Source organism: Diabrotica undecimpunctata, chromosome 4 (genome assembly GCF_040954645.1).
Source record: "Diabrotica undecimpunctata isolate CICGRU chromosome 4, icDiaUnde3, whole genome shotgun sequence".
Taxonomy (NCBI): domain Eukaryota; kingdom Metazoa; phylum Arthropoda; class Insecta; order Coleoptera; family Chrysomelidae; genus Diabrotica; species Diabrotica undecimpunctata.
In genome coordinates, this window is record NC_092806.1 from 136,209,328 (window position 1) to 136,237,194 (window position 27,867).

The 27,867-nt window shown below is 33.4% G+C and overlaps 1 protein-coding gene across 1 annotated transcript in view; it reads right to left on the reverse strand.

Moving 5' to 3' along the window:
• The window catches only part of LOC140440092 (arrestin homolog), a 729,008-nt gene that overhangs the window by 477,581 nt on the left and 223,560 nt on the right, over positions 1-27,867 (reverse strand). The gene's annotated exons all lie outside the window — the stretch shown is intronic.

Here is a 27,867-nt window from a genome sequence, read left to right on the forward strand (position 1 = left end):
TATAATGTCGTTAATTGTTCGTCTCCAAAAATCTTTGTCTCTGGTTATTTCTTTTAACTCATACATAAATCTTTTGCATATTACTTTAACTTGATCGATCCATCTTGTTGGGGATGTCCCTCATGATCTTCGACCTTCTAACTTTTCTCAGATATTAAGTCTTTCCACGGATTCTGTATCTGTTTTCATAACATGTATAAAGTATTTTAATTGTTGGAGACGGACTTTGCTGGAAAGCTGTTTGCTAACCTTTAGTTCATTTATAATTGAACTATTTGTCCTATGGTCGGCCCAGAGGGAAAAAATTTCAACAGAAAATTTCAGTGGCGTCTATCTTTCTTTTTTCCGCTTGTCGTAAGGTTCAAGATTCACATTCGTATGCCAGTATTGGTAATACTATGAGAGTTCTTTCATACTTTGGCCATCTTCCCTACGATGACTTTTCCTAGATAATATCTACGTTTTATTTCTTCATGAAGTGACCCTGTGTTTGTAATCAATGATCCAAAATATAAGTATGAGCTCACAACCTTAACCGTGGTTCTGTGTGGATGATTGTTTATCATGTAGTCTATCCACTATTATGATCTTTGTCTTTAATATGTTTAACTTCAGATATTCATTGAGCCCCATGCTCTTCAATTTGATCATGGATGAAATCATCAAAAGCGTTATTAAAGGGGATACAGAATGGTAAAAAAAGAAATAAAAATACTCTGTTACGCAGACGACGCAATATTGATAGCCTAACATGAAGATAGTCTACAAAGACTGGCCTACAGATTAAACATAAGAGCAAAAGAATTTAATAAGGTAATCTCATCTCAGAAAACTAAAACAATAGTAGTCAGCAAAGTACCAACCAAATGTAAAACAGAAATTGATGGCATCAGTATTGAACAAGTAATGGAAATAAAATACCTGGAAATTATACTGTCTTGCTATGGAGACCTGAACAAAGAAGTGGGAGATCAAGTACAAAAACTAAATAGACTGGCAGGATGCTTTAATAACACTATATGGCGAAACAGACACATTGACACTGAGATGAAGTCAAGAATTTATAAAGCCAGTGTAAGACCAATAATGACATATGCCTCAGTAACAAGATTCGACATAGCCACAACGCAAAGGTTACTGAAAACGGCAGAGATGAGTGTACTGAGAAGAATTACAGGAAATACGTTAAGAGATCGAAAGAGAAGTGAAGACATTAGAAGAAAATGTAACAGTGCATAAACACACAGTGTATAAATGAATGGACACAAAATAGAAAAAAAAATTGGAATAACTACATAAGCAGAATGGAGGAGACCCGTGTCGTCAAAATAGCAAGAGTTAAGTCACCAATCTCATCACAAAAGATGGAGTGACAACCTTCCATAGAGGTATTAATCCACCAGTAAACAAGCAAATTGCTTATAAAGAGGAAGAAGCAGGAGAAGAAGATGTGTCATCCATCTGAGTCTCTGTACCTTGATAAATCTGACGATGTTTTCTCCTTTTAAAAGCTCTCTTATTTAGTAGTTCATCAGTTTTCTAAATTTATTATTACCTAAATTTAGTAAGGCTACTATTTTCCGAATGATCTTTCTCTCCTCAATATTTCCTTATCTTTCTGTGCCAGACACATTACTTCAGCACAATATATAATTAATGGTATAATTGGTGCTCTGAATATTTTCAGTTTAGTATTTTGAGTAAGCGTCTTATTTTTGAGGAAGTTGTTGTATTTTCAGTAAGTTGAGTTTCCTGTCAGAATTCTTTCATTGATTACTATGCTTCTATCATAAGTTCCATTAATTGAGATCCTGGGGTTAACTGAGCAAAGATATTTAAAGTGCTCTACCATTACAAATTCTTCCTTTAAACTGCTTAGGTTTTTGCTATTTAATGACATATCGTCAGCGTACGCCACAAGTTGGTATAACGATGGTATTATTGTACCTTTTGCTACTACATTTGGTAGCTCTTATTGTTCGTTCTATAGTGACATTATATATTGACGTTGATAGAGAGTCGCTCTGTCTATTTCAGTTGCTATTTCTATATTTTTGGAGATGCCGTCATCTGTTATTATTGCTACTGTCGATCTATGAAATCTTGAAATCATCTTGAAATCTATCAAAAGGAGATGTAAGTCGATATCATGTTCGTAACACTTAATTGACTGTGTGGTTATATGTATTGCACCTATTGTTTGTCTTCCTTCTTGCAATCTCTGTTGGTAGTATCCTATTTTAGTTTTGATGTATTTTGAGAGCCTTTGTCTTGGCTAAGCAGGTTAGTCTCATTGTGTGGTATAACCTTTCTTTAGAATAGAAAGTATCTAATCGGTTTTTCATTCCTCGGGCATTCTTTCTACTTTCCAATTCAATGATTTTTTTCAAGATTTTTATGCCTTACTTTGCCTAGTGCCCTTATTAAATCAATGAAAATGCAAATATCTCACAGTTAATGTACAGTGACATCTTAATAAGAACTTTATTATTAATATTTTTTATTTGTCACCAAAGTTTCTTCTTTACTCTTGGCTTTACAACCATAAGTGAGTTTGGTACTCTTGTGCAGTAATTTCCTTTTTTGCACCCCCATCTTACGTAGATCACTTGTTACTGCATCTTTCCGTTTTCAGCTTGGGCGACTAACTGACCTTCTGCTATCGGGCTTTCCCAAGGTTTTACTTGGTAGTCTTTCATAATTCTATCTCAGTGCTTGTCCCGCCAATCTCATCCGATTTGCCTTAATGTATCGTACTATGTTTTCTATTCCATATAGCGCTTAAAGTTCCTGGTTATGTCTTCGACTCCACCCTCCTATTATCTCGTCTCCCAAGGTCCAAAAATCATCTGGAGGATTTTCTGTAAAAGAGACTAATAATTTTGTTATTTCACGCTGGTACAGTGTTCACGTCGCACTTCCATACGTTATTATGGAGCTAATTACAGTTTTAAATATCTTTGTTTTAACTGTTTTTGAAAATAATTTTGATTTAAGTAGCGTCGCTAGGGAATTATACGCTCTATCTCCTGCCATGATTCTATCATAACTGTTTTCTGTAACTTTTTCGAATGTTATCACTGCTCTCAAGTATTTGGCAACTTCGAAATTGTATTCATTTATTTAAATGAATACAATTTCTAAAAGCATTGTAAAATCAAATTTTGTTTTATAAATATTTTGGTCAAATTTGTGGTGAGTGTGTGAATGTATAATGTAAATCAAAATCCTAAAATTACACAACAAAAAATGGGTATATATTGTGGAACCCCACTGTTTTCATCTTTATTAACTGTAACAGCAAGTTCATTGTTAGTTTAATAGATATTATCCCCTGAGAAATATAGGATATGATATTCATGAATTCGGCAGTGTTCGGAATTAGGCCACCTCAGTGCATTACAACCAAGACCGTCTATATGGACGCCTTTATTTCTTTAATTATATATGCTGTTTTCCCAGCTAGGTATGTGACGTGTACGTCTCATGTACCAGTCTTCTTATTTGAGCTAATTATTAGTAGAACAATTAATTTTAAGTTATAAAAAAACTATTTAAAATTTTATTTGATACAGAAATACAAATCAACTTTTAATAGATAATGCAGCTATAAAGATAGTTATAAAATTTAACCTTTTTGCAGTTACCGATTTTTCGTGATCAAGGGACGTTTTAAATTAAAAAAAAAACAAAAGTATTCTGAACTTAAACTATTGTTACGACTTTATTAATTCTAATTTATTATATTGTTCTTATTTTAATTTATTAAAAAAACACGATAATTTATATCAATTTATTAAACCACTGTACAACAATTTATTTGACTAATAATTACATAATTTATCTATCGGACGTTACAATTTAAACGCGAGCGCGAGCTTCTGATATTAACTGTTCTCTTCCCAACAAAATTTCTCTTTTTATATAAAACTTCGTTAGTTTCGGAATTCCCTATAGCAGACATGAATTTACTCGAACATTGGGGAAGACCGGTTGTTGGTGGTGTTGACAAGAATAACGGTAACTCCATCGAATAGACTGGTATTCTGGCGAAGGTGGTCTTCGGCTAAAACTAGTTTTTCAACTGCTTAGAAACCTCGAGTCGTGGATGACTCATCATAATTCGGGTCTAGAGGTTTCTGGTAAACAAACTAGAACAAAAACAGAATTAGTCATAATATATTTAGTTTTAAACGCCATAATTATCGTAACACTATTAACTTTAAAGGTTTAAATATAAGGTTTCTTTCACTTTATTTAAGGGTTCTGAAGCTTGGAAGTAACCCAAAATAACCTTAAAAATTGATAGACTTTCTACATTTAAAACAAGCAATTGGACTTCGTAGGTCCTAGGTTTTCACTCAACTTAGCCGAAAAAGGAACTGGAAGTAAATATTTGAACTCTTCGTGTACGTCTATTGATATACGGTTTCACTAATTTTATGTTTTTTTGCCAAAAATCCGGTCATAACTTTTTAACCGGAAGCGACATAAAAACTGTAAGTATACATTCATTCTTATCTTGTTAAGTTGCGTCGAATAATATATCGTGTGTACTAGATTTTTAATAATATATGTTCTAATAACGGAGGAGTTTACAGAGAACATTTTTAGCGAGAAGAACTGACAATAGGTGGTCCACTAGAATTACACTTGGTATCCAAGAGGTGCCAAGAGACCAAAACGACGTCTAAATTTATGTTGGGACTATTACATAAGCAAACAAGCCAGTACAACATGGGACAGAAAAGCGATTTAAGATAATCATGGGCAGAAATGAGGAACCACAATATAGTGGAGGCTGCACCATAATCAGTAGAATACGCTGAGAATATTAGTGATGATGATGTGCAACATGTAGTTCCGTGTGATAGCAGAGGGTTATCGGTCAAAAGGTAGATAATAAATAAATAGGATACCGCTACGTCATCCTTTATTAGATGACGTTTCGTGTATTAATCCATACACATCATCAAATCATCTAAAATTAGTTAAATGAGCATACAGCTCTAGAAAAAATAGCACAAGATTTATCTTACAAAGATATACAGCTTGAATAAAGATAAAGTGAAATAAAAGTTTAAGTTATGAACCATATACACCTTAAAACGTTTAGTTTTTCATAGAGAAAAATTCTATACTGGCGTAGTATTTTACTTTTTTTTCTATAGCAAAAACGTCACGGGACCAGCGCCACAAGATTACATAAAAAATAACTAATAAAATACTTACATTAAGTGAAAAGTCAAAATTTAAAAGTATATCTATAAATTAAAAAAATAAATATATGTATAATCAATCATAAATGTCAAAAGTCATAAATGTTGTCAAATCAAAAAAACATCACCTGTTCATTAACGCCCGATATCATAATCAATTTAAAGTGAAAATTAAATAAATTAAAAGTCCACTTTAAGTGGACTTTAAATTTCAGTTTTCTAATACCTACTACGACCTAACTATAACTTAAATGGTAGAAATCTGTCAACTATACATTATAACCTCAAAATTCTGAAAATTTTTTTGTTTATTTAAAATGCAATTTTTTTGCAATGCAACTTCTTTAAGGTCGAATTAATCCAATAATGAATTTAGATATGTACGTCACTCAAAAGTTTATAGAAAAAGAATGAATCATTAACATTGATGAATAAAAAGTAAATAAAAAGTCAAACCAACTAACATTAATGTTTTAGTGTATATAGAGAAAATGCTAATTAGTACATAATTTTAATGGAGAAGCTGTTACACAAGTCCAACAGTTATTTTTAACATCATTATTTTTGCTTCTGGAAAAATGCAAATATCAGTAGCTTACTATATGAGTATATCGAGGGCAACAGCTTCAAAAATTAAAAATATATTAAACAAATGATGAAATAATCCAAGTTGAAGAAGAGTTATATGCCATTCTACGATTTCCAAGATGCCTAGCTGCAGTTATCTGAACTTTAATACAAATTGATTTTTATGGATATGCAAACATGCTGAAATAGAGATCGTGCAAGTTTATACTCCAACTGAAAAAGCAACCGATGAGGAACTAAATCCAAAATAATAATAAAAAGAATCCAAAATAATAATAATGGGAGGCTTTAACGCCAAAATTAAAAGTAAGATTGAAGACTCTGAAAGCAAGATTGGAAATTTTGGATTCGGCACAAGAAACACAAGAGAAGAAAAACTCATTTAATTTCTGGAACAAGAAAACATTTATGTTATGAATACCTTCTACAAAAAGAAACCTAACAGAAAGTGGACATGGGTCGCACCAAACGGAACTACCAAAAATGAAATAGACTGTTTTCTCTCAAACAACAAAGGAATATTTGAAGACATCACAACAATAAACAACATAACAATGGGTAGTGACCATTGTATAGTTAGAGCAAAAATAAATATTAACATGACAGAAGAGAGAAAAAGGATTTTTAAAAAAAGCAACGAGGATAGACGCCTTTAAACTAAGAACAAATGAAGAGCAATTATGAGAGGTCTTAGCAGATAATTTCGAATCGGATCCTTCACATAAACAAGATCAAATTGACGAGATTAATAAAACCATAAATTAAAACCTTCTCGCAGCAAGACTACAGGTCGCAAAGAAAACTAAGACTAAACAAAATAAGCAATGAAACTAAACAGCTAATGATGGAAAGAAGACAACTACTAGCGCAAAACAAACGCTATACTCAAGAATACAGAGAACTTAATAAAACAATTAGAAAAGAACTAAAACGCGACATACAAAAGAATCGCACTGGGAGTTCAAAAAATCATCAAAATTAAAGACGCCAATAATAAGGAAGAGAAGGACAAATATAAAACAACAAATATTGTCGAAGACTTCTACACATCCTTGTACAGCTTTCAAGGCCAGTCTAATGAAACAACAAATGAGAACATCAAAAGAAAAATAAAAAACGTGGGATTAGAAGTACTACCAAATATAAAGGGATTCGAAATAGAAAGAGCTTTAAAAGAGCTAAAAAATAATGAAGCTCCAAGACACGACTCCAAGAAGCTCCATAATAGCAAGATCCCTAAAAACTGGAACGAGAGTCTAGTAATCTTCTTCTTCTTCAAGTGCCATCTCCGCGGCGGAGGTCGGCAATCATCATAGCTATTCGGACTTTTGAGACGGCTGCTCTGAAAAGTTTATTTGATGTACATCCGTACCACTCTCTCAGGTTGCGCAGCCATGACATTCTACGCCTCCCTATGCTTCTGTTTCCTTGGATCTTTCCCTGCATAATCAGTTGGAGCAAGGTGTATTTCTCTCCACGTGTAATATGTCCGATATATTCTAATTTTCTTGTTTTTATTGAATTTAAAATTTCCATTTCTTTGTTCATCCTTCCCAGAACCTCTTTGTTTGTGACGTGTTCTGTCCATGATATTTTCAGAATTCTTCTGTACACCCACAGCTCAAATGATTCCAGTTTTTTCATTGATGTCGCATTCAAGGTCCAAGATTCCATTCCATAAAATAAAGTCGAAAAAACATAGCACCTCGTCAACCTAACTCCAGTTTTAAATCCCTTAAATAAATTTGATATGACCCTGAGGTCGTTGTAGTCAATTTTCTTTGATTTCAGGACATTCATTAAATGTTTATGTCGTACTTTATCGAATGCTTTATTATAGTCAATAAAACATGCGTATATATCTTGATTGACGTCCAGGCATCTTTGTATTAGTATATTAAGTGAAAAAAGAGCTTCACGTGTTCCTAGGCCTTTGCGAAAACCAAATTGTGTATTATTAACGTCTATGTCCAGTTTGTGATATATTCGGTTATGGATGACTTTAAGTAGTAACTTTAGCGTATGAGACATTAAGCTAATGGTGCGGTAATCGCTGCATTCTCTTGCGTTTTTCTTTTTAGGAAGATAAATAAAAATAGATGTTAACCACTCTTTGGCTAATACGCCTGAACTATAAATTTGGTTCAAGAGTGTCCCTAAAACATCAATGTGCTTCTCATCTAGAATTTTTAGAATTTCTATAGGAAGCATATCAGGTCCAGGGCTTTTCCCGCTCTTCATTGTTTTTAATGCGTGCAATATTTCTTCTTTTGTAATATATGGACCTATTTCTTCTGACGTAAGTTCTATGTGCTCCAGATCTCCTCTTTCATCATCGAACAATTCATCGATATATTCTGCCCATCTTTATATTTTCTCGTCCGTATGTATTATAGCAGTACCGTGTCTATCCAGAATTGCACAAGTGGGATTTTGTTTTCTTAGTCCTGCCAGTTCTTTGACTTTTTTATGTAGGTTAAACAGATCATATTTATTTTGAAGGTCTTCGATCTCTTTGCATTGCTCTTCAAAGTATTTTTCTTTTGTCTGCTTTATCGTCTTTCTAATCTCGTGGTTTATCTCTCTGTAATACTAGTATTACAATGAGATATAGATATAGAATTACTATGTATCACTAGTCTAGTAATACTCTTACACAAAAAAGGGGACAAATGTGATCTACAGAATTATAGACCTATATCGTTGCTCAGTCAAGTATACAAACTATTTATGAAAATTATTAACAACCGGCTAACCTACACAATGGACAATTACCAACCGGTTGAACAGGCTGGCTTCCGCAAAGGATATAGTACATCAGATCATCTGCTGACAATGAGAACATTGATAGAGAAGGCAAATGAATACCAACTACCCGTATTTCTTGCTTTCGTCGACTATAAAAAGGCGTTTGATAGTATCGAGATGTGGGCCAAAGAGAACCAAAGTACGGAAATTACTAGAAGAGCAAGACTAGCTTGGGCACGATTTGGAAAACTTAGTTGGATACTTAAGAACCGCAAAATACCCCAATACTTGAGTAGCAAAGTATTCAACCAATGCATCCTTCCTATCATGACATATGGATGTCAAACCTAGACCCTAACCAAGGCAAACATGAATAATCTAGCCACAACAGAAAGAACAATGGAAAGAGCAATGTTAGGAATACGACTTTCAGATAAAAAGAGGAACGACTGGGTAAGATCCAAAACAAAAGTCGAGGACATAGCAACAAAAATTGCCAAACTTAAATGGAGCTTCGCGGCCACACTGCTAGACAAAAAGACCAACGTTGGAATACTACAATACAACATTGAAGACCTTACGAAAGTAAACGACTAAGAGGAAGACCACAGATGAGATGGATTGATGATATTAAACAAATAGCCGGAACAAATTGGAAATATGTTGCTCAGGATAGAGACCGATGGAAGGAGTTGGGAGATGCCTATGTCCAAACATGGACGACAGAAGGCTAAGAAGAAGAGAAGATGGATATGCAAATGCAGAAATATATTGTTCAGAAAAAGAATTTTTGAATTTTTGCATTAAATGTCCAAAAAATCAGTGACTACTTTAAAAATTAGAAATATTTTTGCAAAATAGCTGCGTTCTGTACATGATCAAACAACATTTAATAATAGTGGCAGACAAAGATGTGAAGCTGAAGACTTTGTTAGGTTTGTACTATTTTTTATAGTTGGTCAGTATAATTACAGTTTGAAATCAAATTTGATGACACGGCTATTAGTGAAATTAAGGGGACATTATTGTGAATTATATATTAGACAATATTTTGAAGAAGCAGATTCAAAATTTCTAAAAAAATATTTTTTAAAAAACCAATTGTTTTGTTTCTGAGGTAATTTACAGTGTATGAGTTTACACTTACTTTTAACTTTGTCAAGATAAATTTTATAGGTTATTATGATGCTTATATTTTAGTGATTTGCATTTTTGTAATTTTATATATATTATTCATTAATATATTATTTCAGCAATTTCAGTACTGTAATCTTAAAATTTGTGTGTAGTTTAAATTTACTTATTTAATATAAATGAAATTAAAAGGCAACATGTTTTGTACAGTATATTTATTATAAATTTTCTTGAGCATATTTTTGTTTTGATTATAATTTAATTTTTAATATTTTGATTTTTAATTATTTTCCTTGACTGGCTTTTCTCCCATTTCTTTGTCGTCTTATCAATCCTTCTCTTCATTAAAACTTCTAGTTCGTTAATATTTTTTCTTGGTTTCTATACTTTATTGATTTGTTTAATTTGTATGTACTCATCCATTTTGATTTGTTTAATATTACTTGCTAATTAACAAAAAATAAAGCATTCAAAATTAAACATTTTCCATACAAATAAAAAAAAACAAACAGTGACGGACGAAAGTTAATAATTTTCAAACAAATACAATATTGACATCATCTCAACTATAATCTGATGAAACGAACACTCTAATGAATTAATCCTGCCTTGTACAGGCAAATTTTAAAATATATCAACAAGGGAAATATGATGATGGAACAATACTGGCTTTATATTTTTTGCATATAACTGAATGAGTATAAAAATATAAATATATAAAATATATAAAATATATAAAATGGATTGAATAAATTTTAACAGCTAAATTCTCAATTATTTAATGTGTTAGAAAATCTAAAACTTCACAGGATGTGGTATTTAGCCTTAAAATAGCTAGATAGTTTTGATGTGCTATATTTTCTTAACAAAATTGAAATAATTACAGGAAAAAACTGACGCGGTACAATAAACAAATCCTTCAAGCCAACAAAACCTTGTAGATAAGGTTCTGCGAGAAAGTCGAAGACACTCGCGCATGCTTCAGAATCCGTAGCAGTATTGGCGATGGATGATACAGCAACTGAAGTCGGTTGCCTGAAAAAGAAAGACGAAATATACAGAAACACTGAAGGAAAGATTATTAATGTTCACTAAGGACCATTTTCCCAGCTCATTTACCAATGTTAACCCTTCGGTAAATCTGGTTTGTTCAAAAAGGCCTTCTGCTGCGAAATGGATGGAATACATCCAGTCCTTCTTCAGCAGGGATAGGATGTTATAATATCTTATTTAACAAAAATCTTCAAAGCTAATTTGGCATGGGGATATATGGTGGCATGGCAAAAAAAGAAAGTTACCTATATACCAAAACTGGTTAGAGTAATTTACCAAACCCCAAAGTTATACAGACAATTAAGTCTATCTTATTTCCAAGCAAAAAGGCTCCTAGATAGGTACATCAGAGATAAAGTTCTGAAGGATAAACCACTTAGCGATCATCAGTATGCGTATTAGCCAGGAAAATAAACATACTTGGAGCTGGAATATCTAAATAGCTGCTCTTCAAGTCATTGGAGGACAAAAAAAAGAGAAGTAGCGACTTTTCTAGACATGGAGAAAGTGTTTAGCAATGTCTTCTTGGAATCCGTGACGGAACCGCTAAAAATAAGAGGTGTTCATACCTTCACATACGAGTGGTCGAAGGCAGTCTGAACAAATAGAAACATCTTGTTCACGTTAGGCGATATATTGTTGAAGCAAGGGTAGGAAGTGGTTGCTCACAGGGAGGGGGTAATATACCCACCGCTGTGGGCAACACTAGTACAGGACCTCTTAACAAAACTGTCCAAAAATAGGTTTTGTTATCTGGTCTATGACCTGGCAGTAGTAGTTAAAGAGATAGATACCATGGCTCTTGGCAGATGTAGAAAGCTGTTTGGTAAAAAATTGGACTAAGTCTAAAAACAAACTTTTGGTTATACATAAGGGTTATAAGGCCCACGATGTTAACGGTTTAATTACATGGTTGACCAAGACGCAAAAGTTTAGAGCGATTCGGCTACAAAGGCGGGCTTGCTTGAGTGTTACTGGAAGCCATAAGAACCTCTTCTACAAGTACGTTAGAGGTGTTGCTAAACTTACAACCGTTGCACATATTTATACAAAAGAGGCCACGTCAACAGTACACAGGCGAATAGAAGGTCAAGCTCCTATAAGCATAACACAAGAAGCCGATAATCGGATATGATATCGATATCATTCGCTAGTATCTGTACACTCTCACTAGACGAGAACGGGTTTGTATGCCATTAATTGACCTGAAACACTGCTTTGGTATTTAAAAGAATTGCCATAAATAAAAGGCTAATGAGGTTATTAACGGATAGTTAGCCAAATTCACAACCGACCAAATCAAAAGACGCTAGGTTGATGGTGGGCTGGACAATGTGGGTTCAATAAACATTTGAGTCATATGTATTTGATGAAAGGAAATAATTGTCTGTTCTGTCTAAAAGATAAACCGCTCTACACGTCTTAATTCTATATATTTCTATAATACTTGTACTATATTTCAAGCAAAACTTCAAGCAATGGACTGTTGCTTATGTGCTCAAAAAGCTGCCTGAAAAAATAACTCAATTTAGCCAAAATATTTATTGCCTCAGATAATCAAGCTACACTGAAGGTTTTGAGGTCTACAACTGATGAGTCGATAAAGTATTGGAAATGCAAATAGCCCCTTAAATAACTGACAGAGTTTAATAAGTAACTTTTCTCTTAAAATTAGATACTTGTTTAGCATGTTTCCACAGAAAGTTATAATAGCCCTACAAAATCTATTTAAACTACTAATATGCATCATCTGATAAAGCTGATCTTTATACATTCTGTTTAATTTGTATCTATTTCTCTCCAGTCCTGACCCCCGGACCTACTGTAGTGGTCATCATAATGTCGTGTATTGTTTGTTTCCAAAGAGCTCTATCTCTAGTCAATTCTTTTAACTAATGTTTTTTGCATATTTCTGTAATTTGGTTGATTCATCTTGTTGGGGATCTTCCTCATGATCTTCGGCCTTCTATCTTTTCTTAGATAATAAGTCACGAATTATGTATCTGTTCTCATAACATGTACAAAGTATTTTAATTTTTGGAGATCGACTTTGCTGAAGAGTTGTTAACTGACCTTTAATTCATTTAAAATTGAATTATTTGTTTTATGGTCGGTCCACGGAAATCGTAACATTCTTCTCCAATAGAACATTTTAGTGGTGTCTTTCTTTCTTCTTTTTGCTTGTCGTAAGGTCCAAGATTCACATTTGTATGCCAGTATTGGTAATATTAAGCAGTTGATTAACCTCATTATTAGAGTTCGTGAAATTTGAAAGTCCTTCCATATTGTGGTCACCTTTCCTACCGCGACTTTTCCTAGATAATATCTACGTTTTATTTCTTCCTAACGTGACCCTGTGTTTGTGATCAATGAACCAAAATATAAGTACGAGTTCACAACCTCAAGCTGATCCGTTGTGTTTGGATGATTGTTATGTAGTCTATCCATTGTCATGATCTTTGTCTTTGATATATTTAACTTCAGACCAAATATTTGACTTCAGTTTTGAACCAGTCATGTAAAATGAATTAAATCTTCTTGATGTTTTACAAGAAAGGCTGTGCTATCTGCAAAACGTAGGCTGTTTATTTTTTGGCCATTTATTAAAATGCTCTTTTCCCATTTGTCCAGCGCACTTATCATAATATGTTCTCCATACATAAATATTAAATAATTATTTAATATTATATGCGGATAAATTACACATTTTTGGTTAATGAAAACAAGGTACAAATTTGTGTTAGAATGGAGCAAAATGTACTTGTGCCTGAATGGGATCAGTTTTTAACGCATATGAGTTTGTAGAACAATTTACTGTTAACTGTAAAATAACAATAAAAGTTTTGAAATGGGTAGTTTTAGGATTAATTGTTTAAATTTTCAGTACGTCGAACATGTTGATTGCTCGTCATATTTTTCATATAAAAAAGGTATCAAACGTTTCGGTAATATGGGAACCGGTGTTTTATTAGAGATAACTAAAATTACTAGAACATAAATATTTCCGTTGCTAATAGCATATGGGGGAAAATTCGTATTTATTTAAAGTGCAGAAGTTAAAAAATATTTTTTTGTCATATTGCTGTAATAGGAAATCAAAAAACATTTTTTTTTTTAATTTCCTCTTATTTGGGATCTATAGTATAAATTTTTCTTCATGTAGTGCCTATTTGGGATGTTATCGACCATTATGGCAATCTATATTTTGAACACAACACTGCTGCTCCGAAAAGATTTGGTTGTTGTTCTAAATTACGTACGTAGATTTTTTAGCCAGGAAATCCTTCACCTTCCTGGTCCTCACTTTTCTCTTACTTTTTCTTGTAAAATTAGTTGCAGCAAACCATATTTTTAGCTGTTTCTCATTACGTCACCGATTTATTCGATTTTGGCTATTGTGGTTAACAACTCTGTTTCTTTTTGTATTCTAATTAAAACTACTGGTGCCCTAACGTGTTCGGTATAAGATCCCTTAAGGTTTGGACGGTAAAGCTACATTTCTGAAGCATCATGGCAGTAACCTAATTGTAATGTAAAACATTAAATTCTGCGTTTTTTATTCATATTTCAAATGCCTCATATTTGTTGCCACAACTCAAAATGAAAATTTCATGCCATGGGTTTTAAAGATTTATCTGTAAAAATGGAAATTTTACTACGACTGGTCAATGAAAGTGATCAATTTTATTGATCTCACGAGAATCGTACAAAATGGCGAAAATCGCGTCTTCTTCTTCTAATGGTGTCTATCCGTTACGGATGTTGGACACTAACATGGCTACTTTGACTTTGTTGACCGCTGCCCTGAAAAGTCCGGTAGTGGTTAAGTTAAACTATTTTCGCAGGTTATGCAGCCAGGATATTCTTCTTCGTCCTGGACCTCTTTTCCCATGCACTTTACCTTGAAGTATGGTCCGAAGTAGGTTGTATCGTTGTTCATTGCGCATTATATGGCTCAGGTATTCTAGTTTGCGACGTTTTATGGTTATGACTAGTTCGCGCTCTTTACCCATTCTATGTAGTACTTCTTCGTTGGTAACTCTGTCAATCCAAGAAATCCTCAACATGCGTCTATAGCACCACATCTCAAATGCTTCGAGTCTCTTCAGTGAAGTGATGCTTTAGTTAAGGTCCATGACTCCACGCCATATAAAAGAACGGAGAATACGTAGCATTTTAGTAAACGAACTTTTATTTCCAATTTTATATCGTGGCTGTTAAAGATTTTTTTCATTTTGACGAAAGCTGATCTTGCCTCCTCGATCCTTATCTTCATTTCCACTGTTCATTTAAGTTTGCACCCAGATAACAAAAGTTGGTGATTTGTGTTATAGGTTGTTGGTTAACTAGTAATTGACCAGGTGGTATCCTATTTTTGCTTATAATCATATATTTGGTTTTTTTGATGTTAAAATCAAGCCCAAACCTGCTACTTACTTCTGCCACCCTGGAGACAAGTGTCTGCAGACCTTTAAGACTGTCTGCAAAAATGACAGTATCATCAGCGTATCTTATGTTGTTTAACCGTTTATAAGTATTCCCTCGTCTATGTCCGTTAGCGCTAGGTTCATAATGTGCTCTGAATATGTATTGAACAATAATGGGGACAATATACATCCCTGTCGCACACCTCGTTTTATCTTTATGTCGCGTGTTAACTGATCCCCAACTCTAATAGCTGCAGTTTGTTGGTAATAGATATTGTTTATTATACGGCGATCTCTGCTGTCTAGACCAATTGAATTTAATATTTTCATCAGTTCGTCATGTTTTATTCTATCGAACGCTTTCTGGTAATCAACAAAACAGCACGTCTCTACATCTTTGAAAGAGAACTTGTATTGCGAAAAGTGCCTCTCGAATACCCAATGCATCCCTGAAGCCGAATTGTGTGTTTGTCATGTGTTCTTCACACTTTTTATATATTCTTTTATGTATAATTTTTAAAAAAGTTTTCAGGAGATGGCTCATAAGGCTTATTATTCGATAATCTTCACATTTTTTGGCATTGGGTCTTTTAGGGATTGTTATAAAAGTTGATCTTAGCCACTGTTGGGGTATTTTTCCACTTTGGTATATATTGTTAAAGATCAAGGTCAAGTCTTTTTACTTCGTCTTTATCCATAATTTTCAAAAATTCTGAGTAGAACTCGTCTGGTCCTGCGGCCTTTATAAAATCGCGTCACGTTTATTTATTTTTTAACATTTAACATTTAACATTATTTAACATTTTTATAAAAACTGATTTTATTTGCGGCAAAATACAAAAACTGCATACGAAAACTGCACTCTTCACCTTTAGAACTCATCTTGATTTTTGTCGATAGGACACTTATTAAACATTGATTTCGCGCGCGTAACTGCCATTCAAAATCGACGGTCGCTTGAAACGTTGTTATTGAGAGAACAGTTCATTCTACTCAAAAAGTCCTAATAACCATTTTTGTTTAAAATTATCTCAGCTACATTTTTTATAAAAAACATTTTTTTCTACGGCGTATAGATTCTTGGTAAATCTTCTGCATCTTTTTTGGCGTCTTAAAATTAATATTCCCGGCAAAATTCAGCTTGTTCGTATTATTTTTAGGGGTCAACTCTCTGACGACTGGATTATTTCCGCCAAAGTTTGGTCGAGGTTCGGCTGCGGCCACTAAATAGTTTATACCCTTACATATCTAGTAGCCAATTTTTATATATATATATTTAGGGATTCTACAGTATTCACTGCCTTCCCTCGCTCAACCGTTTCCATCTCTCTCTGTTGTTCCATTCTCCATCGTTTAGGCCTCTCTTACTCATGGCGTCGTCTACTTCGTTCCTCCAGGATTTTCGGGGTCGTCCTCTTTTCCTCCTTCCTATGGGGCTCCATTCGGTTATTCTCTTTATCCATCTGCTGTCGCTAGTTCTTCTTACATGTCCATACCACTTTAATCTTTTTTGTTCTATATATGTTAGTATGTCTGTTTCTATTGATGTTCTTTGCTTTATTTCGTCATTACTTCTCCTATCCATTCTTGTTACTCTGCAGCATCTTCGCAGGCATTCCATCTCTGTTGCTACTATCTTACTGCTGTTTTTCTTGTTTATGGTCCAATTTTCAGCCCCATATGTCATAATACCATAGTAGCCAATTTTTACTTTGTTTAAAAGCGCATTTTTTGTCAAAGTGACGTTAATTACAAGTGACGGACCCAAAATAGGTTGATTAAAATTAAAAAATCACAATAAAATAAATCTAATTTACAAAATGTTACTGTAAATGAGTGGAAATGAAGTCCGGGTTAAAAATATCCATTTTGTTTTAAATTTATTTTATATGAACTAATAAACAATAAACAGTAACAAAATTAATATTTGGTGGAAACCTCATCATTGTTAACAAAACTTTGCAATCTTCTGATCATAGATAGCACCAATATCTCGTGATATATTTAAAAAACTCTAACCACGTCTCTACCCACATCTGCTCAATTGCTTTTTATACTTCAATTCTATTCCGTGGTCTAAGGTTTCTTTCGTTTAATTTCTTTGTCAACTCTGTCCACACATTTTCAACGTTAAGGTCTGGACTCCGAAAAGGCCAGAAAAGAACATTCCGAATATTCTCAAACAATTCTACTTATATGCATCGGGCAATTGTCATGTTAAAAGCTGGATCACTGATGGCAGCATTATGTTCTCAAGAATATATTTGTAATATAATCCTGTTAATTTTTTTTACATGAGAACAAACACCCCGACCTTCAGCATTTATCCATCCCCATACGGGGGATGAGACTGGGGGACTGAGAATCCTCCACTATTTCTTAAATGATGAGTATACCGTTCATCAAACCGATGATTTTTTGGGCTCATATTTTTTCATCGATTTTTTCGTCAAAAAATTCAACGTTAGACTAAAATTTATCTTCACGGTTTATGAATTCATTACAAAAAGCAACTTCATCTTTTCTTGTGTACAATATTTTGTGTATATTGTTCATTATATTGGTACAACGATTTTTTCCGTTTTTCTCGCCCGATGAAGCCAAGGGAGGATTAATAAACTTTTTTGCATTCTTTTTGGAGTCCCAAAATTGATATTCTCAGCAAAATCCTACTTATTCGTCTCGCTTTTAGTAATTAAATCTCTGACGATTGGACTAATGTTAAAACATTGATCAATTTTATATAAAGAAACCTGAAAGACATTTTCCATACCTTTTTAAACAGTTGTTCTTTTTGGTATGCCTACTAGAGATGAATGTTGGGAGAGCAGCATGGCAATCTTTATTTTGTCTGAAGCCACACGGAAAAGCTGCACAGATATGTTAAACCAGGTTCTGAAGTTCTTCTTCTCCCTGTACCTCGCCTTCCAAACATTGTTTCTTGCAGGATGGCTTGTAGAAAAGCATATATGAATTTATTTCGCAAAATGTGTCCAAAGTATTGTATCTTTCAAGATTTGATGGTGTTCAGTACCTCTTGGTTCATCTTTATTCATCTAAGAACCTCTTTATTTGTAATTCGGTCAGTACAGGAGATCTTGAGTATCCTTCGATACAGCAGCATCTTAAACATTCGAATCTTCGTTTAACCCGTAATCGGTGAGCTAGAGACACGCAGATTCCTAGTACGTTAGAAGTTGTTGTAACTTTTTTCCGGAGAGCTCGAATCTTGTGCGCGCTCATGTACCTTCAAGTCACTATTGGTAGTTATTGGTATTCAGTGGGTATTTAGCTAGGGTACTGTGAACAAGTTCAAATTAGAAATCAGAGTCTCAGTGACACCACCTCATCGTTAAGTTTTGTAATTATTATAAAATTAAAGATTTTTGTGTAAAACCCGTTATTTTAGATGGATTTGGTATCTACTGCATAAAAAAAATTAATTCATTAGACAAATATTTTGAAAGTACTGTTTCAAAATGGTATAATGAGGAAGAATCTGACTTGTCTGTTATTGAAGATCGATATGATATCGAAAAAAACATGACTATTCACCTTCAAGTAAAAGTAATGATAATGAACAATCTTTTTCTTCTCTTCTTCTTCTTCTTCTACTTCTTGGAGATCTTTCGATCTGTTTAATCCTGAAACTGCCTCTGGTTAATCTCCTGGGAGATAGATTGCCAACTTTCCCTCCATCTTTTAGGTGGTCTTCTAAGAGGTCTTGAACCGGGCGAGTTGTTTTCTAGGGCAATTTTTGGAAGTCTATTTTTATCCATTCGTCTTACATGATTGTACCACATCCTCTTACGCTGCCTTCCCCATCTTACAATATCTTGAATTTTTGCACTGCTCTCTGACGTTTGTATTTCTCACCCTGTCTCTTTTGCCCACTATTGTTCTTAGGGTTTTCATTTCGGTAACTCTTAGCATCTGTTTCATTTTGTTAGTATTTTCGCGCACTTCTATGCCCTATGTCATGATCGGTCGTATGCAAGTCTTGTTTTTACTATCTGTGCGCATATACGGATTTGGCCAGACTGTCTCCCGCAGACATCCCGACAATGCGGATGCTTTGTTGACCTGACTTCTTAGGTCCTTTACTGGATCCTGTGTGCTTGATATATCTGTGCCCAGATATCTGAATTGCATCACCTGTTCTATAGGGTTGTTCTCAACCACTAACTTTTATCTGAGCGGATCTTTTGCTATTGTTATACATGTTGTTTTTTTGGTAGAAATGGTCATATTTAGTTGTCGGCTTCTTTGAAAGAACTGAAAGAGCTGTCTCTGATAGCTCTTTCAGTGAAAGAGCTTTCAAATGATGAAAATATTGATGAAGAATTAGACCAAGAGAATGGGGATAAAATTGAAAAAAAGTACTATTATGGGAATTACACAAATGTGGACTGTAAAGAATGTGCGAACTCCACAACATAATATAGTCATAACTCTCCCAGGATTAAAGGTCCTGCTCGTACTCTAGGAGATGAACCCACTTCAGAAGATATATGGAATCTTCTCATCTCTGAAGCTATGATAAATACTATAGTGCAGTACACACATAAAGATTGCAGAAATTCAAACAAGGTTTGCTATAGACACAAACAGATTTGAAAGATACGGATATTACTGAAATACGAGCTTTGAAGATATTGATGCCATGTTTACTGCAGATAGAACCGGAAGAAAGATTTTTAGAACTTAGTATTTTGATAAATTCCTTGAGGTTTGATAATGCCACATCTAGGAATGAAAGACTGAAAGAAAAACCAGCGACTCACATTAATGACATGTTTGAAATGTTATCATTGGGAAAAATGTATGCATTTATGATATGTTAATCGGGTTTAGGAACCGGTGCAAGTTCCGGGTGTACATAGCAAATAAGTCATGAAAATATATATATATATATATATATATATATATATATATATATATATATATATATATATATAAAGGTTCGAATGGAATTGGTTTTTTAAATTAAGAAAAAAAATTAAACAAAACCCATACAATCGATACTTCGTCTATAAAAACTTCTATTTGGCAGCAATAGGAACATTACGGCAGATAATTTATTTTCTGTTCTTTAGCTAGTAAAAGAGTTACAGTCCAGAGGCTTTACCTATGTCAAAATCATGAGAAAATCAAAAAGGGAAATACTTTCAGAATTTAAGGCAAACAAACAAAAACAAGTTGGTTCTGCATTGTATGGATTTTCAAGAAGCTAGTTTCATATATTCCTAAGAGAAACAAGGCTGTAATCCTCATTTTCTCTATGCACAACTGTCGTGCTGTGGATGTTGGAAGTAACAAACCTGAAATAATATCATTCTATAATTCAACAAAAGGGGGCGTTGATGCACTAAATGAGAAATGCACCATTTACGGCTCATCAAGGAGAACTCGACGTTGGTCAGTGGCTATTTTTTATTAAATATTAGATATAAGTTGTGTCAATGCATTTGTCATGTGTAATTTTTTCAAAAATAATGAAAATACATCCCGAATCAAATTCATAAGGGCATTAGCGAAAAGCCTGATAGATCCTTTTATGAGGAAACGATTTGAAAATCCTAGAATTAGCTTAGATATTAGAAACTCGATAAGAAGAATAGTGGCACTCGAAGAATTAGTCAAATTTCCATCCGAAGAAAAATAAGAGATTCGGAAATATTGTTATTTATGCCCATCTATAATAAACTTTATAGTTGCAATTAATAATGCAAGGAAGAATACAGGGTAGAAGTGGTCGCGGAAGAAGACGCATCTCCTGGTTAAAAAATTTGTGAGCTTGGTTTAACTACACTTCTGCTGACCTCTTTAGAGCAGCGGTATCGAAAGTGCGAATTGCCATGATGGTTGCCAACCTTCTTAGAGGAGATGGCACATGAAGAAGAAGAAGAAACTGTATATATATATATATATATATATATATATATATATATATATATATATATATATATATATATTATAAACTTCGCAAAAAATTACTTTTTTTATTTGATATTTATAATTCTTTTTGATACATTACTTATATACCTATGAGCGAATAAAGGTTATCCAGTTGTAATTTAATTCAGTAAATATTTTTCAAATACCTAAACCTTTTCCTCAAGGTGATAAGGAGTCCATGGGACTCCTTATCACTCTCAATGTAACTGAAATTTCAGCTCAACGGTCAGTATTGTTACTTTTATTCCAAGAGATAAAATGTAACTTTTGAAGAAGATACCCATCCGGTTGAAGGTGGATCTAGCTTTTTCGATGCACGTTGTTATTTCCTGGTTTTTGGTCCAATATTTATTTAATATGGTACCTTGGTAGTTGTAGTGCTTCACTCTTTTTACTGGGGTTTAGCTGACGTAGAGTTGAACTTATGTTATCTTTTTTTTTTGTCTTCTCTACGTTTATATTGAGTCTATATTGTTGGCGTGATTTTAATCATAAGGACATATCTGATTGTGTTCAACCGGCACCCATTTAATATAATGTATCTGTATCTGTATCTGTAGAGTAGGGAGGGCGAGTTAAGTTTCACAGCACTTAGGCCACAATGACCCATTGTGCATCCTCCCAATGAGCTGTCACCAATTTTAGGAAGGTGGACAAGTCACCAGGAGACATCTCCCTAATGTGGGCAGGTGTGGGCCAGGACTCGCCGAACGCGTACTCTCGTATTAACGATAACTCTGGGCATTCACATAGGACATGCTCTACAGTTTCGTCTTCTCGTTCACACTTCCTACATAGAGGTGTGTCTGCTAGCCCCCGTGTATGGAGGTGTTTGCTTAGTTGACAATAACCAGTTAAAAAACCAACTGCTAAACGTAGGTTTTTCCTGGTCATTCCCAAGTACTTCTTAGGTGTTGACTCTTCAAGGTTACTTAGTGTTACCCTGGCAAGTTTACATCCTTTCCCTTCTTCCCATCTTTTTACGGTTTGCGCATGGAAGTGAAATTTGACAATTTCCGCGATTGTTAATATAATGTATTTTTCAGTTTTGTGCAAAGCTTCGCGAAATATTCCTTTCGAGCAGAGAATGAAGATTAGAGAAAACCAAATTCAACGTATCCCCACTGCACGCATGATTTTTACGTATTTGGTATTCTTCTTCTTCAAGTTTCGCTCCTATCGGAGATTGGAAATCATTCTGGCAATTATAATTTTGTTGGCTACGCGCCTGAATAGTTCAATTGAACTGCATCCAAACCGTTCACGGAGATTGCGTAGCCACGAGATTTTACGTCTTCCTACGCTTCTTCTGCCTTTGATTTTACCCCTGCCTTGTATTCGGTATGTTCGTCTTTAAATTTGAGGTTTGCGATTTAATTCCAGTAGAGTTTTCCAATTTTACTCTCAAATATTTTTTATTAATTCCTGTTTCTTTTTGTATTTGCATCGTCTTGGAGTGTTGTATTCGATCAAACGCTTTGTTGTAATTAACAATGCATGCCTATACGTCGCTATGGACGTATGCGATCCATAAAATAATACTTGTACTAAGAACATAGGATTTTCAGAGCCAAAAAAATGTAAAACACCTTCTGCAATATCGTAAAATATTTTATTATTAAATATATATACAGTGTGTAAAAGCCAAATGGAATAAATTCATTATTTATGTCAAATTTCAATTATAACTTGACATTCTTTAACGTGAAAATGGAACCCCTACCTTCAACCCCCTTAGAATGACAGGTACAACCGCCAATTTTTAAAATAGGAAGTATAGGCTTGTGATATATCGTTTGAAAGGTCTTTTCACTCTCCATTCAAAAATGTTGTCACTTTCAAGTTTATTAAGATTAATTAAGATAAAATAAATTAAAATCATGTGGTTACCGAAATTCGCTAAAATATACTCAAAACTTATTTCCCGTTTAGGTCTTGATAATGAGAAAGTGAACAAAAACCATAGCAATGTGGTTTTTAGATGGTAACCATTAAAAAACTTTAAAGAATTTCCGTGGCAACGTTATTTTAACACGCATTAGTAAATTGTTTTATTTAAGTTTTCAGTATTTTAATTTAAGTAAAAAGTTCGTTCAATTCAATTATGAAAAATGGTTAGATTAACGGAAATGCATAAAATATCAGTTTTACAAATGATTGGTTACGGAGATAACACCCGAACACAACAGGAAGTAACTCGCCTATTTCATGAGAAATTTCCTAATTTAGCGCCTATATCCCAAGGAACAATAAGTAAAATAGAGAAGCAGTTTCGCGAGTTTAGTCATGTAAGGCAGATAAAAAATAGCAGCTGCCAATACACTGACTGATAAACTCAAATTAGATGTGTTGCTTGAGTTTCAGGAAAATCACATACATCGAGTAGACAGGCATCCACTACATTCAATGCTAGCCATACATCGATAGTAAACATATTAAAAGAAAATAAATTGCATCCCTATAAGATGATACCTACTCAGGAGCTCATGGAAGACGATTTTGATAGGAGAACTTTTTTTTGTGAGCAAATGATGGATGTTGGATAACAATATTATCCAATTAGAAGACGTTATGTTTTCTGATGAGTGTACTTTTTCACTTAACGGTCATGCTAATCGTCAAAATTGCCGCTACTGGGCCACGGAAAATCCTCACTGGATGAGAGAAGAACACACTCAATACCCTCAAAAGGTTAATGTTTGGGCAGGGATTGTAGGAAAAAATATCATTGGTCCCTTTTTCATTGAGGGCAACTTGAATGTCAACAATTATTTGGCACTACTTCAAAATGATGTCATTCCAACGTTGGCAAATTTATATCCTGATCCAGGAAACCCTCAAGTTCCAGCGAATACGATATGGTTTTAGCAGGATGGAGCACCACCACATTACTAACTTAATGTCTGGCAGTACCTCGATACAATATTTCCCAATCGGTGGATAGGAAGGCGAGGATCGATTAAATGGCCAGCGCGATCACCTGATCTTACATTATTAGATTTCTTTTTATGGGGATATGTGAAGAATCATGTGTACAAAACTAAACCTTCTGATTTAAATGACTTAAAAGAACGAATAACGCTTGCGATTAGGTCGATCACGCCTGTTATGTAAAATAATGTTAGAAGACAGTTTTATTTGAGATTAGGATGTTGCCAAGACGTGCGCGGTGAACATTTTGAACATCTACTTCATTAACATTCATAGTTCTTTTTCGTGTTCTACATTTTATTACGTTTTGCATTACATTTTAGTTTTTGATTGTATTGTAGCGAATTTCGGTAACCAAATGATTTTAATTTATTTTATCTTAATTAATCTTAATAAACTTGAAAGCGACAATATTTTTGAATGGAGAATGAAAATACCTTTCAAACGATATATCACAAGCCTATACTTCCTATTTTAAAAATTATAGGTTGTACCTGTCATTCTAAGGGGGTTGAAGGTAGGGGTTGCATTTTCACGTTAAAGAATGTCAAGTTATAATTTAAATTTGTCTTGTTTAGGGATTTTTTATAGATATGTACAGTAAACTAAATAATGAGTTTATTCCATTTGACTTTTACACACTGTATATAAATATTTTATTTCTACAATAAATTATTTTAATTTTAAAGTAGGTATTAAACATACGTGCCTACCATTAAAATAATTATCTAATATTAATAAAAGTGCATGTTTCAATATTCTCTATCGAATGATATGGGCCTTAAGGGCAAATAGTCTTTATGTATTCTTTTCATAGCCAATTTCAATTCAAAAGCTCAATTTTATGACACGTGATCAATATTCATCTTCTCCATAAAGTTATATAATACAAATCTCTAGTGGCTGCACATGGAATTAATAAAATTGATTTAAAGAGAAAGTCTTACAAAGTAATTTAAGTAAGTGTTCTCGATCGTCACGAGAGCTTCTTTACGAATAAAATTTGTGTTTTATGTAGCAGATGCTTGGCGACAAAATAAGTGGTTGGGTGAATTAAATTTAGCGTTTATGTGATATTGGTGTTACGACTAACATATATGAATACAAATCTTTGTATTTTTATTGAATCCCTAAAAATAGTAATTGTAAATACAAAGCAACTATTCTCAAGTATATTTTTAGCATAATTAATAATTGCTAATAGATTCACTACTGTCCACATATAGACAAAAATTATAAAAATAAAAATACGAAAAAAAATGTTTGCAGGTTAGTTACTACAAAGTTTGGCTGAAAAACTTCACATGACATACGACTTGACATTGTCATTGTGGTTGTTTTTATATAGTAATGCCCGATTTACCTTTTTTGGCCAATTAAATCGAAATAACCATGGACGTATAAACACAGATGGACTCAGTTATTTACATAAAAATGTGAAGCCAAAATTATTTGACTAGGTTACATTCTCAGCACCTTCAAATGTTGTCACGTTTTTTTATTAAAATATCTTATTCACGTATCGCTGAAAATATTACTATATTTATTTTATACTCTACAGGTACTATCAAACCAAAATAATAATTTATTACTTATATTAATATATTAAATTGTAATTAAAACATCAAGTGTGCACATAGTGTGCATATCATTTAATAATAGCGTATATAACAGATATCAACCAATTATTTTATATGTAGAAGCACTGAAAACTATTTATTAATGGCAACGGTGTTTACATTTCTCTGTCTTATGGCTCTACGTCAAACTTCAAATGCTGTTCCATGTCATGTCCATGTTTGTTTACTTTTTGCCCAAGATGAGGAAAAGTTGTATTTCGATATTTTGGCTGTATTTTAAGTGATATTTGTAAATAGTGAAATAAACATATTATAATAATGGTGCTACAGTATTGCATTTGCAAAAAAACGAAATATTTACATCCCAATGTCTCATTTAATTTGTAAGTACTGTTTGTTTACATTATTAAGATGAGGAACTGAGGAAGCCTGTTTGTTTACATTTTAAAATATGTCTTTCATAGGCGTACCATTGGGTTTATTCATATTTATTAATGTATTGAACAAGATATTAGTTCACGAAATTAGTATAGACATTTTTAAATTGTAAGTAGACATCATCTGATTAAAAAGATCTGTTTAGTAGCTTTTTAATTTAATATTTCTCATGAATTCAAATAAATTAGTGAAATGAATAAAACTCATTTATTTTTCTATGTAGGTTTCCAAATAATATTGATTAATGATGAAACTTACTTCAAACTTCAACAGAGAAAACAGTATAAAAACCTTTCAAAAGCATCATTTTTGGTTATTAAAACTTGTAAGGAAGCTGAAAAATATTTCAGATTTTTTAATAAAACTATAAATATCTACAACAGACGAGTTAAAAACCTTATGAATATTTTGATTAATGAAACCATACATGTCCCAAAATCAATTTATGAGCATTTTGGTGACCATATGTATGATGAAGATGCAATCGATAGTCACTCTATGCAACTTTTAAAATTGGTTCTTGAGAAATATTTTAAAATTGGAATTCATCATAAAACGAGGACTACTTTAGATGCTAACACCGTGCGCATAAGAAGCGTTCTTACTAAGACTGTTTTATTTCGCAATCAATAAAAATTTATTTCTGTACCAACGTCTTCTATTATGTCTATTTACCATTTTTACTTTAATATTTCTGTTCGCTAAATAGCTTTCCAATAATTTATACAGTTTCACGCCTACTTTTTAATAAGTAGGTATATTTGCAAATAATTTTATGTCAAATGCCAGCTTTGGAATGATCAATAAATATTTTTGTAGCAGAAACCCTTACTACGAGGAATCTATTCATATTGTATTAAAACAAATTTGTCACAATTTTAAAAAATATATTTTAATACAATTATCAATAAATATAGGTATGTACTTAAATTTGACAAATGTATATTTTTGACGTGACAACGTCTTAAATTAGGTTGTGGCTCGGAGTCACTCATGAAAAAGTGTAACGCCCGCTCACGTCTGTTACGATGAGTCACCGAACGAGAGAGAGGCCCGCCGGACCGGCGAATGCCTTGCGTCTCTCTCCCACTCAAACATGATCGGTCCGCTGCGCGCGCAGCACTAGAGAATTAGGCGCGTTGAATCGGTGCGTGCTTGTGTCTCTGTCTTTCTCGAGCGTTCTTGGCGTTGGAAAACCGAGAAAGCGTCATAATACAAGTTCACACGTGTGGTTAAAGTATCGTCAGCTGTGTCTGTAGTGAAAATGTGGAGTGGTTAGATTCGTCATTTATCCTCAACAAAATCACTCAAATAGAAATTAGTTAAGTTTAAGTTTACATGTACAATGTTTTAGTAAACAAAATATATTTCTATAGTTAAAATTTGTGCAATTCTTATTTTCATTCAATTCCTTGTTCCTATTGTGCAATTTAATAATATTCATATCAATAAATATTCTACCGAGAAACAGACGTTGTCACGTAAAATCTTCGCCCGTAAAACCGACTTTACAGGCAACCGATTTTTTTAATTGTTTTTTTTATCGTAGGATTATTTGATACCTATTAAAAATTAACTTGAGCTCAACTATATTTTATTGTAATAATTTTAAAGCAAATAAAATTGTATTTGATTTTTTCTATAAAAACGTGTTTTTATACATTATTATTACGTTATTACTACGTTACGTAATTATTAACGTCTGAATAATTATCCCCGCGAGTAAAAATTCAAGCACGCTTATGTTCATTGAGGAAGTATCACAGTCTATCGATACCCGTTTTACTCCCC